Consider the following 17,531-nt stretch of genomic DNA (forward strand, 5'->3'; position numbering starts at 1 on the left):
TACTCACTCACACATTCACACAGAACACTTGACACTCTCATACGGACACACATTCTAGTAATTAGAATTCTCTCCACTCTAAAAGAAGGAAATAAAACAAAAGTTTTGTGAACTCTAAGAGGGATCTCCAATCGGTTTTTCTATGTTCGGGTCTAATAGTGGATTAAGTTTATCTTCATTGCTGATAAATATTTCTGCTTTAACTGGTTAGTTGTTCCTCCATTAGTTTAATCTTCATTCTGCATTATTTTGAATATCGTTATGTGTTTGAATGAATGAAAGGAACCATCCAGGTTACTTCTCTTCTCCCTTTTTATATGTTGTGATGTATGTGCATGATGTCATATTAGGTGTTTGCTATCTATTTGAGTAATTCGTTGCCTGAGTTAATATGAGTATATTGTTTTGCCCGTCTCTATTAAAATGAATAATGTTAAGACCCCTTCTATTATATTTGTGTTGTATTGCTTCTTTGCTTAGCGGGGGTTTGTAACATTGAGTTCAAATGTTGAAGAGTCGCTTGAGATAGGTTTTCTGGACATGATTTAGTTTTATTATTATAGTTGTATTGCTTCATTTTTATTTGGTATTGTAATAGTTGTATTAACTCCAACTCTCTCTCTATATATGAATATAACTTGGGAGAATCGTCTAAAGGAGGAGGGGATTTACGTGCTATTTGTTTATTTATGATTATCATAACTTATTTGTGTTAGAAAGCATGAGGCAATAGGATTGTGACTTGTTTGATAGTCCATATTTGATAAAACGGTTTTAGATCTAACGAAAAAAAATAAAAAAATAAAGTTGTCATTCCTTGATCACCTGTTTAATCTTGTCAACCTTGTTTAGATGCTAATTAATTGCCATTTCGCATGTCACCTTTAGTTGGTAGCAATAGTAAATAAAATCAATCTCATATCATTAATTAGTTTTAAATGCCCGTTTCTACAAATCTAGAATTCATGCCTATAAGGTTAATAACAATTTGGTAGAAACCATGTCGGTAATTTTGTTGATTGATGTATGTTCATACTTAGAAATCATGATCATAAGGGTTATTTTTAATTTGCATATTATCTAGGGTTTAGAAAATAATGCTTATAGGTTTCTGAATATTATTATATAGAAAGTATGTCTATAGGTTTGACAATAATTTCAGCATGTTCACTTAAATATTATGACTATATGCCTTAACTAATAACATCAATAAAAGCAACTTGTTAAAATCATACTTTCAGCATGTTAAATAGCTGAAATGAACCTGCTAGAAATATTTTCTGCTCACCTTTGATATTTCCGCATCTGTAACATGTTCTCTACCACTTAAAATAATCCAAATAATTCTTTTCAGCATGTTGTAACAGAATAAAATAAATTATGCATAACCCAATCTGCTCCAGCATGCCACTGTTTTAAATAATTTATCCTGATTAAAGTTGTTTAAAATATTATCTTTCCTGTATTGCAAATTTTGTCTGTCTTCCTTTAAAACTAAATTAATAATTATTTTGCTTTGTACTAATATTTTCTGCCCCTTTTAAAATCAGTCGAAATCTAAAATCACTTCATGTAATAATTTGCTGCCACCGCTAAAATCAATTAAACAACTATCTGCATGCAACTTTAATATCTGCTGCCTTGACTAAGTTCTGCCCCCCAAAATAAGTAATTTTCTTCATTGAAATAAGTTCTGTTTGGCTACTTAAATAAATTGATGTCTATCTCAGCATGTTAATTAGCAATAACCTGATTTGTTTCTGCAACTAATAGACTGCTTTATGCTATGTATTGTTTTCCTGCCCATTCTTAAAATTAAGTAAATTCTGCAACCTATCGTAACTTCATGCCCTATTAATATTGACTAGTTACAGTTATAATATCTGTTTGTTGCCACACATTTAGCATGTGGCCTTTTCACTCTAGCTGTGTTTGCCAACATGTTTAATTAAAATCTAGAGGCAAATATGAGATTTACGTGCTAAATGCTCATCCTATTTATTTGACTTGGTGTCTAGGGGACCTATTTAGAAGCATATATTTTATTTTGGTCTAAATCCATCCTAATAGTAGTCCAATGCCTTTTGGACCTTAAGCGGGGATGCTAGGCACCTTTTAGAGACGAAATGCATGCGGAAGGTGGGGTAGGGATAGTTTAGGCCCTAAGGAGATGATGACACTGTCTCGAGCTGTAAATGACAAACATTTGTTTTGTCTCTCCCTATATAGAAGCCGAGCGCTGATCCGTAAAGTTGTCAGAGTCTCCCTTCCCTTCTCCCTTTTATACATTTATAATAATTAGAATTTTTCGGGGTAGTTTAATAAAAATAAATTTTGATTATCCTACTTGATTGTGCAATTTCTGTCTTCTCGCTTATTTTCTTTATTTTCTTTATGTTTAATATATATATTTAATATTATGTTATCACTTAGTCTTGCATGCTTAATTAAATAACAAATAACTTAAGTGATCTTAATTGTTCAATATTATGTTACCACCTAGTTTTGCATGCTTAATTAATTAAATAAATAAATAAAGTGATCTTGATTGTTTAATGTTAGTAACCACTTAGCAAGCATGTTTTAAATAACCAAATAATAAAGTGACCTTAATTGCTACTTGTAACCCCCACATATATTGCATGAGATACGACTGAGACCCTCATTTGTGGACCTCGAGGGTTGCTTAACACCTTCCTCTCGAGGTAACTTGAACCCTTACCCGATCTCTGGTTCGTTGACCTTAGCTAGAATTCGTTAGGTTAGATAGGTTCCCTAACGCACCTTAATTCGTTAGGTAGCGACTCTTCAATCACCCAAAGCTAAAAAGAGTTGTTAGCTCGTGCACCGAAAAACCAGTTTTGCAGAAAAACGGGACGTGACAGAATGATGACTCTGCTGTGGATATTAGGTTCTAACCATTATGTGTTTCATGCTTTATGTGGGGTTTACTTTATTAGGTTATTTCATTGTTTATTTGGGATTTACCATGCTAAGTTGTTATTTGATTTCCGTGTTTACTCGCTTTCCTTATATAGTGTTTATTTTATGTTTAGTCCCTTTCCCCCTTCCTTATTTGTTTATTTTCATGTTTCACCCTTTTCCTTTTCCCTTATTTGAGTATTTCTATGTTTAATCCCTATTCCCTTTCCTTATTTGCTTAATTTATCTATGTATTTGCATTCTTATTTATGTATTTATTTATTTACTGCTTTCTATAACTTATATGTTACTACTTTTCATCTACATGCTAAATGTTTACTGCTTTGATAAACTGGCATTCCACTCATACTTTCCCCAATTGGGATCCTCTTCCTTTTTTTTAGAATTTTTTTTATCGTGATGTTGTGCCTTTGTACCTCTCACAAATACTCCAATTCTCTTCAAATACCCATTATAGAGAGTCGACAGATGTGTGGACGGAACAGATAGTATTACTACCGGGAAACCACGAGTCTTCTCGCATAGAACTCTTTCAAGTCCGTGTCAAGCCAACTCTTAGAAATTTTACTTAGGTCATACATGATGCACAAACCCTAGGTAGTTTGACCCTTGGTGTCAATCCACTAATTAGTAGCCACCCTATCGTCTAAAGGGCCCCAATACCCTTTAGACAAATTGCATATTTATGTGTCAATATGATCACATTAATTGAATTAAGCCAAACTTTGCCAAAATGGAGTTTAGAATTTGTTCGTGGTTTTGTTTGCAGGGTCATGACATTCCCAAACCCGCAAATGGTCGTAGAGGTAAACTACAAGCTAAGGAACTGGTGGATGGATATTAAGAGAGACAACGAAAGAGAGATTCGTTAGTTGTTGGGCGGTCTTACCTACCTCATCTTTGTCATACCAAACCCTCTCCTGATTAGGGCCTTCCTAGAATTTTGGGACCCTGTGAGAATGGTCTTCAAATTCGTGGATTTTGACTTGGCGCCAACGATTGAGGAGATAAGTGGTTTCATCGACCTGCCATACCATGAGTGTGAAACGATGGTACCATATTAGCCATCATCGAGGAAGTTTCTAAAAAGTCTGGGAATGTAGTCAAATCCAACCTTGCCTTCTTTAGACCTTAGGTGGATTCATTTCGACCTTCTATATTCACGCTTTGACCGAGAGGATAGTTATTACTCTTTTAGTGATGAGTTTGAGTGCTCCGTCAAGAAATGGGAAACATATCGTCTAAATGCCTTTGCCATCGCCTTATTAGGATCCCTGGTTTTTCCAAAATAAAGGGGAGGATCGACACACGTTTGGGTTATATAGTTCAAGATTTAGCTCAAAGAGAGGGAGAACATAGGAAAACTATAGTGCCCATGATCCTGGCGGAAATAATGAGCAGTCTGTTAGCATGCGACCACAATTTTTTTTTCTCGAGATGCAACCTTTTGCTGCAATTATGGGCTATTGAACACTTCTACCTACGATCTGACGCGGTAGACATTTTTCTTGGTTATGGCAACAAGATTGATAATCATCCCAGAAGAATGGTAGCTTTCACTGCCCCTATAGGATTCGTGGACTGACAGATATTTTTCATAGAGCTTGATAGCTGCCGCATGCAATGGAAGCTCCATTGGTTGTCCACCCCTCATGCAATAGTAAGAGGCGATGATCGATACTTCATTGAGCTTATTGGCTTAAAGGGCGTTTAACCATACGTTCCTCTTCGAGTACTCCACCAATTTGGGCGAACTCAAGTAATACCACTCTAGTCTGCATGGAGCAATTTAAGTATGAATTTGGATTAGATAATTCGTAAGTCCACGACATACTTCGAAGATGGGAGCGGGTGTTGACCATTCCTATGGGTGCACGACAGGCCTTATGCACACGTGAGTACTACATATGGATCCTAAAAGAAGTTAAAGATAGATAATTGAGTGGGGAAGGATACTATGGGCTCACTGATGAAAGGGAAAGCATATGGGCACGCAACGTGTTAAAGATCGAGCATGAAGTCACTCCCCACACAAGAAGTCAGTTGGCGCTAAGCTCTTGGAACCAATATCTTCAAGATTTCAGAATTTAGGATGACTTTCCCATGTTACCCCCTTTCCCTTAGTTTATTTAAGGTTTCATTTTCCAATTATGATGTATTGTTCGAATTTTATAATAATTAAAGTTTGTTTATTTCCTCTAATCTAAACTCCAATTTGGCAAATAAGGCTTGAATCAATTATTGTGCATCACTTATGTGTTGTCTTAGGCCTACCTCTGGCTCAACGAGGCTCCTTGCATTTAGGGCGTTTATCTTAAAACAATGTGTTTGTTATCTCAATTTATGCAATGCTCTAACTTGAGTTTCTTTTGCTTTTACTTTTGTTTTTACCCTTTCCCAATGGTTGATCGGTAGACCATGGTTTACCACACACGATCAAAGGGCGCTCTTCCTTCTCTTCCAACTGAGAATCGCAAAGGAAAGAGGAAACTGACTAATGAGAAGGTTATGGGTAAGACTATTGAAAAGAAGCATCCTTCAGACGAGTTGGTGTCAAACCTGGAATAGAAATGAAAGAAGTTAGAAGAAGAGGTGTCGTATATGCGTGAATGGGCTAAACTGTTAATCTCTGTCAATCCCGCCTTGGAGACAAACATGGATAAGTCACCTGTCACAAGTCAAGCCATTCTCCAAGATAATCCTCCACTCACTCACCCTATTTCTCATCCTCCACCAACTCACCCTACTCCTCATCCTCAAAACCAACCAAGCTCCATTCATAAGCCTCTAAGTAACACTCACATTCCAAATTACCAATATCCTCCTCAACATGTTGTTTATGCCTTTAGATCTCCATATCTCACTCCACGCCTGCCGAATCCCATCATGCAAGCTCCTCAATATGAAATGCCTCTGCACCAAGTTCCTTGGCATCACACGCCTCTCATACCATTTCAAATTCCTCCACATCAAATGCCTCCGTCCCAAAAGCCTCATCTACCATATCAACAACCCGCCTATCCTGTCCACAATGTCAAACCCTCATTCAACCTCACATTCGCAAAAACCTATTCAATACTGAGAAGAATCCTATCAAAATTTAAGCTTCCTTAGCTGAACCCTTCGACCAACTCTATAAAAGGCTTAAAATGGCAGGCTGTGTGACACTTATCCCTGCCTAGAATCCAGATACTCAATCCAAGGGGTATGACCCAAACGAGATTTGTGACTATCATTCAGGGATGAAGGGACATACTACTGAAACATGTCGTGCTCTAGGAGGCAAAATTCATCAACTGATTGAAGCTAAAGTTAGACACTGGACATACCTTGTGCCAAAAGAGTCCTAACAGTGAACGTGCCGAAGTTTACTTGAACTAGCTTCCAAATAAGGCTTGTGCCATTTAAGTTCGAGTTTTCTACATTCAGACAAGGAAAGTACCCATGTTAGCATATGGGCAATAAAGTTGATCAAAATCTATCATTTCTGTATTGCTTAAGAATGCTTTGTTTAATGTCTTATGCTCTTGTATTTGGAACTATGTCAGACCTGATTCCCGTTTAAGAGGGGATAGTAGGCGCTCCTATGGAGTTTGGTCTTATCATAATAAAAATTCCATTTTCCCCTTTTGACTTTGTAACTGGGGCAGAATTTTTGAGAGGGTCTCAAAAATTTCAATAGAAGGACATTTTCTTGCAAGTGGTGATACTAGGGCAGGATTTTTGCAAAGAACTCAAAAATTCTTTCAAAAGCATTTCTTCGTGCAAATCAGTAACTGGGGTAGAATTTTTGAGAGGGTTTCAAATTTCCTTCAAAAGAATATTTTCTTGCAAATCAAGACTGGGGCAGAATTTTTGAGAGGATCTAAAAAATTCTCAAAAATTCACAGCAATCAAGCTACAATCTACAACAAAGATCAGAATAGCAGAAGCTCTACACTGGGGTAGAAAATTTTGAGGGGACCTCAAAATTTTTGATAACACTTCAAAGGACATTCTAGCAGCCGTCAAAGGAGCATACGGTGCCAAATCAGGGATACAGATCAACCTCCCCCTTTAACTATTTTTCTTTGAATGTAGAAAATACAGGTACATATACAAGAAGCAACTTCAACACCGCATGAAGGATCAACGTACCACTATATTGAGCCGACAAATCGCTAATCGATGGCATTTCATCCTTCCAACAGGAAAATGATTAAGCTACATTACTACTGAGCCCAAATTGCCAGTCAAATGGCACACTGTCCTTCCGGTAGGATGAAGAACCAAACTATTTTATACTCAGTCTGACAATCGCTAGTAAATGGCACCCCATTCTTCCAATCAGACGGAAGGATCAAGCTACTTTATATCAATCCTGAACAATCGCCATTCAACGACAACCTCTCCCTACTATAGGACGGATGGTCAAGCTACAATACTCCAAGCTCAAAATTTGCCGACAAATGGCACTCGACCCTTCCAACAAGGCGAATGTCCAAGATACTTTATGTCCTCAATCAACTATCATGCATGTGCCCAAAGATTGCATGTGCTCAAATTGCATTATGCCCGAAGATTGCATGTGCTCAAATTGTATTGTGCCCGAAGATTGCATGTGCCTGATATCGCATTGTTCCCTAAAATTGCATGTGCCCGTATTGTATTTGTGCCTGAAGATTGCATGAGCCCGATATTGCATTGTGCTCGAAGATTGCATGTGCCCGAATTGCATTTGTGCCTGAAGATTACATCTGCCCGAGCTGCATTAGTACGTGTGCCCGAGATTGCATTATTATGTGTGCCTGAGATTGCATTGTCCCTGAATACTGCATGTACCCGATATTTCATTGTGCCTGAAGATTGCATGTGCTCGATATCACATTTGCCAGAATTGTATTGTTCCCGAGACTGCATTAAGCCCAAGAATTGCATGTGCCCGAGATTGCATTGTTCCCAAATTGCATGTGCCTGAGATTGCATTGTGCCCGAAGATTGCATTGTTCTCGAGAATTGCATTATTTCTTGTGCCTGAGATTGCATTGTGATTGAGAATTACATGTACCCGAATAAATTTAAATCAAGTCACAAGTATCAATAGATGCTCGAATTATATCAAAATAGATACGTTTCTTTACTCATTATTTATGTTCCGAATGCGTCATGGTCTAAAGGCATCTTTAATGGCCTGCGAACATCATATCATGGCCTACAGACTTAATTTCTGTTTATCATGATCCAAATGTGTCATAGTCTAAAGACATCATTTTTCATGGCCCACAGACAACATTTTCATGACCTGAGGATATAATTTTTGAGACATCATAGCCTAAGACATCATTTTCATAGTCTTAAGGCAAATATCACGGTCGATATGGGAAATTGCATCATGTTTACTTTTACCGTTTGTTCAAAATATTTGCTCTAATCATATTATAAGCTACAGATTTGCAGAGACTAACATTTTGCAGATAAGACTTTTTTCACCTCTCGGCTACAATTATCGTGCTTACATCTATCGCAACGAAGGCCCTCTCAATTATTTCTATTGTATTAGTCCTTCTCATCGGATCCTTTGCCCTTAAACCAAAATTCTCTCTGTCATGCCTTTCTCACTATTCTAATCCTATCCACTCACGCCATTATCGTTCCCATTCGAATATCGTACCGCCCTTTCAATTTTTAGGAGTTTCGTTTGCTCCTGAATCTAGAACTACACACGACCTGATTCTCGTAAAATCAAAGATAAGTAGGTGACTTAATACCAAAGTCTCGATCGTACCCCTTTCCAACTCTATGTCATTTCAATTGATCCCACTGACGTCTCTCGTCAGTCGGACAAAATTGACTACTAAGTCAACGTTGGTTACCCGACAATTCATCCTTCATTCTTAAGCAACCAAGGGGCATTTGTTGACACCCAATTTTGACCGACCTTTGACTCTTTGGAAGTGCTATTCGATTCAATACGTATTTTTAAAACAAAATTCGAGTTTAAATTTTGATCGATTTTGTCTAAAGATTATATATTTTAGTATGCATAATTTAAAAATTTATTGTATTTAGTATTATTTATTACATTTATTAATAGTTAAACTCAAAAATTACTTTTAGTTAAATATTTTAAAATATTAGATGTGTTTAATTATGTGAAAATATTTTAATAGGTAGTATTTTATTAATCGGATAGCATTTCCTTTTTCTTCGCTTAAATCATTTAAATCTTAGCTTCATTTATCCAATTTTATCTCAAATCTAGCCCATTTTCTTATTAAATTTCATTTCAATCATACCCTCCCAATTTGTTTAAAATGTAGCCTCTTTAAAATCCAATTTCAGATCTTAAAAAAATCGTAACCGTCCATCTAAACCAGATCAGTCTAATATTTAATCATATGTTTCCATCCGATTCTAATCAAGGGTCTAGATTTACCAATCTATTCTTTCCTATTTTGTTCTAAAGGCCCAAACCCTAACATTCATTCATCTTTCTTCCTCTCCAAAAAAAAGGTGCAGCTATAGCCCTCCTCTCTCCTCTTCTCTGTCGACGCCGACGAGATAGAGAGACACCATTGCCCTCTCTGGCGAAACCTCCATTCCTCCTCTCCTCTCCTCGCTGCCTTCTTCTTTCCCTCTCCTCCTCCGCTTGTGTTCCTTATCTGCCAGCGTCCAACAGCTCGGTGAGAGTAACCAGCAGCTGGCGCAGCAACCAGCAGCAGCGAGAAGGACGAGGCGAAGGTCCAGCGCCGACGAGCAATAAAAACTAGCAGCCAGGCCAGCTAGCGTAGGCAGCAGCTCCACCAGCGATTCCGCAGTGAAGCAACAACCAGCTGCCGGTGAAGCAATAGTTCTAGCGATACAGTAACTAGGCTAGCACTGCTGTAGCTCGAGCTGACTAGAGCAGCGACAACATCAACCAGTGCGAGAGCCAACTCCGACTCCAGCGAGCTACTGGCGAAACAACAGTGCACCAGAAACAACGACAACAACGAACCAGCGAGACCCTCGCTTCTCCATTCCTCTCATCTTCGGTGAATTCACAAAGCATTTGGATAAGTACAGATCTTTACAGATCTGTCCCAGGTATGAACCTTTGTTTTAAAGTCTTAATCTTCATGAATGTGGGCAACTTGTTATTGAAATTTCATGATAAAATTAATATGTGTTACTTTTAGTTTATACTTAATTTCGCAATCATCTAGGATGCTATGGTGTTTTTTGTGTTAAAATTGTCGCCTCTTACTTCATGAGTGATTGTTTCGTTGTAAAATAATGTTTCAGGCTTGATTGAAGAACTAACCTGTTTTTCTTCAATTTGCTCCTAATATTCCCTTTACCTTGTATGAATTGAGTAAAATCTTGCCTAATTAAATTTTAAATTGATCCTTCCTACCTATATAGTTCTTGTCCGATCTCTTACTTTTCTGATTATTATGGTATAATATCATTACTTGACTTATATATGATTATCTCTTCCCTTAATTAAATATTTTGTACGTAATCTTATGTGATATCGATTTGCAAGCCGTGATTATTCTTTTCCTTTAATGCTGCCCTCTCACCTAGTATATAAAATAGACCGTCCTCTCATTCTTCTACTCACTTACACGTACATACATAACACTTGACACTCTCATATGGAGACACATTCTAGCAATTAGAAAAATTCTCTCCACTCTAAAAGAAGTAAATAAAACAAAAGTCTTCTGAACTCTAAGAGGGATCTCCAATCGGGTTTGCTGTGTTTGGGTCTAATAGTGGATTAAGTTTGTCTTCATTGTTGATAAATATTTCTGCTTTAACTGGTTAGTCATTCCTCCATTAGTTTAATCTTCATTCTGCATTATTTTGAATATCGTTGTGTGTTTGAATGAATGAAAGGAAGCATTCGGGTTAGTTCTCTTCTCCCTTTTTATATGTTGTGATGTATGTGCGTGATGTAATATTCTGTGTTTGCTATCTATTTGAGTAATTCATTGCCTGAGTTAATATGAGTATATCGTTTTGCCCGTCTCTATTAAAATGAATAATGTTAAGACCCCTTCTATTATATTTGTGTTATATGGCTTCTTTGCTTAGCAGGAGTTTTGAACATTGAGTTCAAGTGTTGAAGAGTCGCTTGAGATAGGTTTTCTGGACATGATTTAGTTTTATTATTATAGTTGTATTGATTCATTTTTATTTGGTATTGCAATAGTTGTATTAACTCCAACTCTCTCTCTATATATGAAAATAACTTGGGGGAATCGTCTAAAGGTGGAGGGTATTTATGTGCTATTTTTTTATTTATGATTATCATAACTTATTTTGTGTTAGAAAGCATGAGGCAATAGGATTGTGACTTGTTTGAAAGTCCATATTTGATAAAACGGTTTTAGATCTAATGAAAAAATAATAAAAAAAATAAAGTTGTCATTGCTTGATCACTTGTTTAATTTTGTCATCCTTGTTTAAATGCTAATTAATTGCATTTCACATGTCACCTTTAGTAGGTAGCTATAATACATAAAATCAATCTCATATCATTAATTAGTTTTAAATGCTCGTTTCTACAAATCTAGAATTCATGCCTATAAGGTTAATAACAATTTGGTAGAAACCATGTCGGTAATTTTGTTGATATTAATGGTATGTTCATACTTAGAAATCATGATCATAAGGGTTATTTTTACTTTGCATATTATCTGGGGTTTAGAAAATAATGCCTATAGGTTTCTGAATATTATTATATAGAAAGTATGTCTATAGGTTTGACAATAATTTCAGCATTTCACTTAGATATTATGTCTATAGGCCTTAACTAATAGCATCAATAAAACAACTTATTAAAATCATACTTTCAGCATGTTAAATAACTGAAATGAACTTGCTAGGAATATTTTCTGCTCACCGTTGGTATCTCCACATCTATAACATATCCTTTACAACTTAAAATAATCTAACTAATTGTTTTCAGCATGTTGTAACCGAATAAAATAAAAAATGTATAATCTAATATGCTCCAGCATGCCACTATTTTTTAAAATAATCTGTCCTGATTAAAGATGTCTAAAATATTATCTTTTCATGTATTGCGAATTTTGTTTGTCTTCCTTTAAAACAAATTAATAATTATTCAGCTTTGTAATAATATTTTTCTGCCCCTTTTAAAATCAAAGAAAATCTAAAATCACTTCATGTAATAATTTGCTGCCATTGCTAAAATCAGTTAAATAACTATCTGCATGCAACTATAATATCTGCTGCCGTGACTAAGTTTTGCCCTCCAAAATAAGTAATTTTCTGCATTGAAATAAGCTCTGTTTTGCTAGTTAAATAAATTGATGTTTATCTCAGCATGTTAATTAGCAATAACCTAATTTGTTTCTGCAACTAATAGACTGTTTTCTGCTATGTATAGTTTTCTTGCCCATCCTTAAAATTAACTAAATTTTGCAACATGTCGTAACTTCATACCCTATTAATATTGACCAGTTACTGTTATAATATCTGTTTGTTGCCACACATTTAGAATGTGACCCTTTCACTTTATCTTTGTTTGCCAGCATGTTTAATTAAAATCTAGAGGCAACTATGCGATTTACGTGCTAAATGAGCGTCCTATTTGTTTGACTTGGTGTCTAGGGGTCCTCTTTAGAAGCATATATTTTATTTTTGGTCTAAATTCAACATAATAGTCGTCCAATGCCTCTTGGACCTTAAGTCGGGACACTAGACTCCTTTTAGAGACAAAATGCATGCGGAAGGTGGGGTAGGGGTAGTTTAGGCCCTAAGGAGATGATGACATTGCCTCGAGCCGTAAATGACAAATATTTATTTTGTCTGTCCCTATATAGAAGCCGAGCGCTAATTCGTAAAGTTGTCAGAGTCTCTCTTTCTTTCTCCCTTTTATACGTTTATAATAATTATAATTATTTGGGGTAGTTTATCCAAAATAATTTTTGATTATCTTATTTGATTGTGCAATTTCTGGCTTCTCGCTTATCTTCTATAACGGTTTTATGTTTAATATATTTATTTAATATTATTTTATCACTTAGTCTTGCGTGCTTAATTAAATAACAAATAACTTAAGTGATCTTAATTGTTCAATATTATGTTATCACCTAGTTTTGCATGCTTAGTTAATTAAATAAATAAAGAAAGTGATCTTGATTGTTTAATGTTAGTAATCACTTAGCAAGCATGTTTTAAATAACCAAATAATGAAGTGACCTTAATTGCTACTTGTAACCCGCACATAAATTGAACGAGATATGATTGGGACCCATATTTTTGGACCTTGAGGGATGCTTAACACTTTCCTCTTGAGGTAACTTGAGCCCTTACCCGATCTCTGGTTTGTTGACCTTAGCTAGAATTAGTTAGGTTAGATAGGTGCCCTAATGCGCCTTAATTCATTAGGTGGAGACTCTTTAATCACCCAAAGCCCAAAAAAGTTGTTAGGTCGTGCACCGAAAAACCCATTTTGCAGAAAAACGGGGCTTGACAGAATGACGACTCTACTAGGGATATTAGGTTCTAATTATTACGCGTTTCATGCTTTTTGTGGGGTTTACTTTATTAGGTTATTTCATTGTTTATTTGGGATTTACCATGATAAGTAGTTATTTGATTTCCGTGTTTACTTGCTTTCCTTATATAGTGTTTATTTTATGTTTAGTCCTTTTCTCACTTCCTTATTTGTTTATTTCCATGTTTCACCCTTTCCATTTTTCATTATTTGTGTATTTTCATGTTTAATCCCTATTCCCTTTTCTTATTTGCTTAATTCATCTCTGTGTTTGCATGCTTATTTATGTATTTATTTATTTACTACTTTCTATGACTGTCTATATGGTACTGTTTTCCATCTACATGATAAATGTTTACTGCTTTGATAAACTGACATTCCGCTCATACTTCCCCCAATTGGGACCCTCTTCCTTTTTAAAAAAAGGAACCAGGTTAATAAACTCTTTTGGGCACACGTAATAATGCAATCCTCTAGCACGATTGAAATTTGGGTACATGTAATCTTTGGGCACAAATGCAATTCGGGCACATGCAATCTTCGAGCACCATGCAATATCGTGCTCATCCAATCTTCAGGCACAAATATAATTCGGACACATGCAATCTTCGAGCACAACCTAACAACTCTGTTATTGAAATTTCATGATAAAATTAATGTGTTACTTTTAGTTTATACTTAATTTCGCAATCATCTAGCATGCTATGGTGTTGTTTGTGTTAAAATTATCACTTTTTACTTCATGTTGGTGTTCATCTCGAGGTTTGGAATAATTGGCGAATTCTTGACAGTTTGTATGAGTGATTATTTTCTTGTAAAATCATGTTTCAAGCTTGATTGAAGAACTAATATGTTATTCTTCAATTTGCTCCTAATATTCCCTTTACCTTGTATGAATTGAGTTGTAAAATCTTGCCTAATTAATATTTTAAATTGATCCTTCCTGCCACATATAGTTCTTGTCCGATCTCTTACTTGTCTGATGATTATAGTAAAATATCATTACTTGACTTATATATGATTATCTCTTCCCTTAATTAAATATTTTGTGCGTAATCTTATGTGATATCGATTTGCAAGTTGTGATTAGTTAATACCCTTTCCTTATTGAGGAGGCGAAAAAGATCTTACATGCTTTACTGTTTGGACTCCCTTTGATTTAAGGAAAATATTATAATTGATTCTTAAATTATTCTTTTCCTTTAATGCTGCCCTCTCACCTAGTATATAAAATAGACCGTTTTCTCATTCTTCTACTCACTTACACATACACACATAACACTTGACACTCTCATACAGAGACACATTCTAGCAATTAGAAAAATTCTCTCCACTCTAAAAGAAGTAAATAACAAAAGTCTTCTGAACTCTAAGAGGGCTCTCCAATCGGGTTTGCTGTGTTCGGGTCTAATAGTGAATTAAGTTTGTCTTCATTGCTGATAAATATTTCTGCTTTAACTGGTTAGTTGTTCCTCCATTAGTTTAATCTTCATTCTGCATCATTTTGAATATCGTTGTGTGTTTGAATGAATGAAAGGAAGCATTCGGGTTAGTTCTCTTCTCCCTTTTTATATGTTGTGATGTATGTGCGTGATGTCATATTCGGTGTTTGCTATCTATTTGAGTAATTCATTGCCTGAGTTAATATGAGTATGTCGTTTTGCCCGTCTCTATTAAAATGAATAATGTTAATAGCCCTTCTATTATATTTGTGTTGTATTTCTTCTTTGTTTAGCAGGGGTTTTGAACATTGAGTTCAAGTGTTGAAGAGTCGCTTGAGATGGGTTTTCCGTACATGATTTAGTTTTATTATTATAGTTGTACTGCTTCATTTTTATTTTGTATTGTAATAGTTGTATTAACTCCAACTCTCTCTCTATTTATGAAAATAACTTGGGGGAATCGTCTAAAGGGGGAGGGGATTTATGTGCTATTTATTTATTTATGATTATCACAACTTATTTGTGTTAGAAGGCATGAGGCAATATGATTGTGACTTGTTTGATAGTCCGTATTTGATAAAACGGTTTTAGATCTAACGAAAAAAATAAAAAAAATAAATTTGTCATTGCTTGATCACTTGTTTAATCTTGTCATCCTTGTTTAAATGCTAATTAATTGCCATTTCGCATGTCACCTTTAGTAAGTAGCTATAATAAATAAAATCAATCTCATATTATTAATTAGTTTTAAATTCTTGTTTCTACAAATCTAGAAGTCATGCCTATAAGGTTAATAACAATTTGGTAGAAACCATGTCGGTAATTTTGTTGATATTGATGGTATGTTCATACTTAGAAATCATGATCATAAATAAGGGTTATTTTTACTTTGGGGTTTAGAAAATAATGCCTATAGGTTTCTGAATATTATTATATAGAAAGTATGTCTATAGGTTTGACAATAATTTCAGCATGTTCACTTAGATATTATATCTATAGGCCTTAACTAATAACATCAATAAAACAACTTGTTAAAATCATACTTTCAGCATGTTAAATAACTGAAATGAACCTGCTAGGAATATTTTTTCCTCACCTTTGATATTTCTTCATCTGTAACATATCCTTTACCACTTAAAATAATCGAACTAATTGTTTTCAGCATGTTGTAACCGAATAAAATAAATTATGCATAATTTGATATGCTCCAGCATGCCACATTATCTGAGGTTTGGAAAATAATGCCTATAGGTTTCTGAATATTATTATATAGAAAGTATGTCAAATAGTTTGACAATAAATTCAGCATGTTCACTTAGATATTATATCTACAGGCCTTAAAATCATACTTTTAGCATGTTAAATAACTGAAATGAACCTGCTAGGAATATTTTTTGCTCACCTTTGATATTTTTGCATCCGTAACATATCCTTTACCACTTAAAATAATCTAACTAATTGTCTTCAGCATGTTGTAACCGAATAAAATAAATTATGCATAATCTAATCTGCTCCTGCATGCCACTGTTCTAAATAATCTGTCCTGATTAAAGCTGTCTAAAATATTATCTTTCCTGTATTGCGAATTCTGTCTGTCTTCCTTTAAAACTAAATTAATAATTATTCCGCTTTGTAATAATATTTTCTGCCCCCTTTAAAGTCAATCGAAATCTAAAATCACCTCATGTAATAATTTGTTGCCACCGCTAAAATCAGTTAAATAACTATCTGTATGTAACTTTAATATCTGCTACCATGACTAAGTTCTGCCCCCTAAAATAAGTAATTTTCTGCATTGAAATAAGCTCTGTTTGGCTACATAAATAAATTGATGTCTATCTCAGCATGTTAATTAGCAATAACCTGATTTGTTGCTGCATCTAATAGATTGTTTTCTGCTATGTATTGTTTTCCTGCCCATCCTTAAAATTAAGTAAATTCTGCAACGTGTCGTAACTTCATGCCCTATTAATATTGACCAGTTACTGTTATAATATCTTTTTTTTCCCCCACACATTTAGCATGCGACCTTTTCACTCTATCTGTGTTTGCCAACATGTTTAATTAAAATTTAGAGAGAAATATGAGATTTACGTGCTAAATACTTGTCCTATTTGTTTAACTTGGTGTCTAGGGGGCCTATATAGAAGCATATATTTTATTTTGGTCTAAATTCACCCTAATAGTAGTCCAATGCCTCTTGAACCTTAAGCCGGGACGCTAGTCACCCTTTAGAGACAAAATGCATGCGGAAGGTGGGGTAGGGGTAGTTTAGGCCCTACGAAGATGATGACATTGCCTCGAGCCGTAAATGACAAACTTTTGTTTTGCCTGTCCCTATATAGAAGCCAAGCGCTAATCCGTAAAGTTGTCAGAGTCTGCCTTCCCTTCTCCCTTTTATAGGTTTATAATAATTATAATTATTCGGGGTAATTTAATAAAAATAATTTTTGATTATCCTATTTGATTGTGCAATTTCTGGCTTCTCGCTTATATTCTATAACTGTTTTATGTTTAATATATATATATATTTAATATTATTTTATCACTTAGTCTTGCATGCTTAATTAAATAACAAATAACTTAAATGATCTTAATTGTTTAATATTATGTTATCACCTAGTTTTGCACGCTTAATTAATTAAATAAAT

This window comes from Solanum stenotomum, chromosome 12 (genome assembly GCF_019186545.1).
Source record: "Solanum stenotomum isolate F172 chromosome 12, ASM1918654v1, whole genome shotgun sequence".
Lineage (NCBI taxonomy): Eukaryota > Viridiplantae > Streptophyta > Magnoliopsida > Solanales > Solanaceae > Solanum > Solanum stenotomum.